The 3539-nt window shown below is 36.3% G+C and overlaps 1 protein-coding gene across 1 annotated transcript in view; it reads right to left on the bottom strand.

Annotated features, from left to right (window-relative positions):
* The window catches only part of LOC122793226 (polypyrimidine tract-binding protein 3-like), a gene marked incomplete in the record, with an annotated part of 1714658 nt that extends 1711738 nt beyond the window's left edge, over positions 1–2920 (bottom strand). Inside the window, 1 exon segment of the mRNA XM_044061073.1 lies at positions 2821–2920.
* Between the last annotated feature and the right edge of the window lie 619 nt (positions 2921–3539).

The raw sequence follows: 3539 nt of genomic DNA on the forward strand, positions 1-3539 counted from the left end.
TCAATGAAATGGGCTTCAGCTCAGTTGGACCAACCTGGTTAACAAACAAACTTTTGTACTTCTTAAAAAAATTGCCTTTTCTAGGACATATCCTGCACAGGAGAGAGAACAGCTTCTTTGACAACATATCCTGCATTTTATTCATTTTTGCCTTATTACAGAACTCCTATTTGTTTACACACCTCCTTATCAGCTAAGGCTTTTAACTTTTACTATTAATTTCACTAGCTCTGGATATCTCCACAGCTTTTGATAGGGTCAGGTCCATGTCACTTAGCTGCAGTAAGGAGTAAGGGTCAGGTCCATGTCACTTAGCTGCAGTAAGGAGTAAGGAGTAAGGGTCAGGTCCATGTCACTTAGCTGCAGTAGGAGTAAAGGTCAGGTCCAGGTCACTCAGTTGCAGTAAGGAGTAAGTCAGATTTTGGGATCCACAGCTTTTCCATTTCATATCAGATTTCTTCTGAAGAAAGAATACCAGGAAGACCTAGTTGAGCCAACATACTTCCAGAAGCTCTAGACATACAGTTTTCTATTACACAGTACATTCTACCACTCTAGACATCACATCATGTCAGCAACCTTAATAACATACCGAAAAAGATAGGTTCTAACATACAAAGCTCCTCTCTCTAGACCTTCTGTGTACCACATGGCATTCATCACTGTAGCTAGTTCTCAACATTAATGCTATACACTCACATCTGGCAACTGACTCACTGAAGCAAGCACTAAGGACCAACAGATCACAATTTAGTCCAGATAAGAATTCATGTTAAGATGAGAAGTGTGTGAATAACCAATTTGTTACAGTGGATGATGATACAGTCCTTCTCCTAAGTCCAGGATACCACAGGTGGCTTTTGTTCAAAGATAGGCATCAATACCAGACAGTACCACATCACAAAATTCAGTTAAAAAAATATAAAAGTTACACCTTGTTCATCACTAAAATGGGGTAACACATAAATGTACTAAATATATACATCTTTGCTATCCTCTCCCTTGAAACACCTATATATATATATATATATATATATATATATATATATATATATATATATATATATAAATTATTAAAAATACAAATAAATCACTGAATGTCTACTTTAGCATTATTATAGCGCAGTACTGATTAAACATTGGTTCTAGTACTATTCCTGTAAAGCTTTAACTCAAATGGAATAAGCCTATTCATTGTAATGCACAAAAGCAGAAACACTTCAACCATGCATCGAAAAACAGATATAGAAATAAAAAATACATTTTAAGTAATGTTCCTAAAAAAATATTAACTAACATCTTCCCTAAACAATTGTGCCAAGTCTGCTCATTATCCCAAACAAAAGGAAATGGCCTCAGATGAAAAAAATCAAAAGCTACTAAAAAGTACAAAATCTGAAAGAACCAATATCACAGTTGTATATATGTATTGAAAAAGGTCACCCAGCCCACCTTAAAAAGCAACGCATATGATTTTTACATATTTCAAAATTAATATGCTCAATTACTTCATACTTCTTACTTAACTGAATTAAAAAGTTATTAACCAAACAGCAATGACGGGAAATAAATCATTACCCTTTACCACACCAATATCACTTTGGGCCATATGGAATGGAAATGACAGCACCATCCAAGTGCAAGACAGTAGTACAGCTCTTCATCAGAGCTGACAGCAGCATAATAACCAGTTTATTCACTGCATAAACATAAAATGATGGTACAATAAAAATCTCACATAAAAATAATATAAGTTACCCAACTGTATACAAATTCCATTTAAGAATCGGTCATTACAAACTAGACAAATTACAGTAAACGCAAAAGCGACTAAACTTAATACTCGTTACTAACACAAAAATCGTTAGACAGCTTATAGTAAACAAACTCTCAAAGTAACTATGCTTACAATCAGCTTAATAACAAGCACTAGAAACACGACGAAGTAATGCAAACTTACAGCAACTTAATGAAAATCTCATTTAAAACAACCCGTCTGCGTCCAGGAACAGGTTATCCACTGTTCAACAAGGAAGTTGTTTTGTAACCGATAATCATATTACACGTCTCCTATACTATGACACATGACAAAAATATGACTCTAAACTTTAAACAGCCTACATAACAAATTTGCCTACATACACTTCCTATCATCAGTGCAAGACAAATCCCCTTGGAATTGCGTGGGGCAGATAACACGCTCGATCCTGACAGATATTCTCCTCATCACAAATAAAGGATTTCATGAAGAGCTCAAGTTGAAAATATCAATCAAGGGAGCGAATACAGGTATTTCTGTCACGCAAAGAGATGTGGCTACAGTGAACAGCCCGCTTCTTCTAACACAACTTTAATTAACCAAGCCCAAACTCGGTGGACATAAAAATCGTAGACGCTCCAGTTTTCTCCAAAGAGGAAGTGCTCGAGACTATCAAAAAACCCAACCCCGTGCATCAAACCGTTTTAATCAACCAAAGACACCAAATCAAACTACTCTGCGTTTTTCTATGTGACATAACTGCAAAAACGGCCAAGAACAACGGTATATAAATACTAAAAACAAACATAAATAGGGCCTTTTTACAGACTACTATTCTCAGCCCAGTAACTCAAAACACCACTACCCCCATACAGAAAAGGCCACGAACTGTGTTACTTCAAAGCGCAATACAGTATATACAGATTTCCTGCTATAACACAAGACCATTTCACTTCTTAAAACCAGGAAGCTTACTTAAGTTTTACTAACCAAAATGTGATGTTGTAGACTCATACACTGAGATTAACCACTAAAGTGCATAACGCTTTTTACCTACTTACCCATCCATGGCACAGAGAAAGAAAGCAGTGAGTAGGAAAGCTGCACTACTCGTTTAGTAAGCTGAGAAGACAGCTTTAGGGTGTGTTGGTTCTACACTAAGCGGCTACCAGCCCAGCCCCTTCTCCTTCTCACGCAGGCGCAAGTTCTAAGCGTCTACGTGACTCCATTTCCTGGTTAGTGGATTTGTTTTGGTTAGTAATTTTCAGTAAATAGGTCGCGCTGTTCCGAGTTATTATCTCTAAGTATGATGGTGAAGGAGGAATTGAGAAGATGCACAATTAAACTTTGAAATGTAATAGTGGGGTTTCTTAGTATGAAAGTACTTTTTATAGTTTGTGTGTGTTTTGCTCCACATGCTTCGGTGGACTTGTGTGTAGTACAATTTGTGTCAAATTAACACAAAGCGTTACTTGGTTTGGATGGAGGTAGCTGTCAGTTTACCTAGTTTCACTGCATAATAGAGATTTGGAGGTTTTAATCTTTAAAGGCAGGCTAGCAATTGTCACAGTAGTTGAATTCAAGGTAATAATAATAATAGCATTTAGTTCCATTTGAAAGCAGTTGCTGATTAGTTAACCTTAAACCATACTTAAACTGAACTACTTGCATGAGGAGTTCTTATATGTTTCCTACGTAATGGTTGACTTATCGGCCGTTATAGTGTTTTAAAATTAAGAGACCACGAAGTTATAAAGTAGTTTATAAAACCAACACTTTG

This window comes from Protopterus annectens, chromosome 2.part0 (genome assembly GCF_019279795.1).
Source record: "Protopterus annectens isolate FY-2018-M chromosome 2.part0, PAN1.0, whole genome shotgun sequence".
Taxonomy (NCBI): domain Eukaryota; kingdom Metazoa; phylum Chordata; order Ceratodontiformes; family Protopteridae; genus Protopterus; species Protopterus annectens.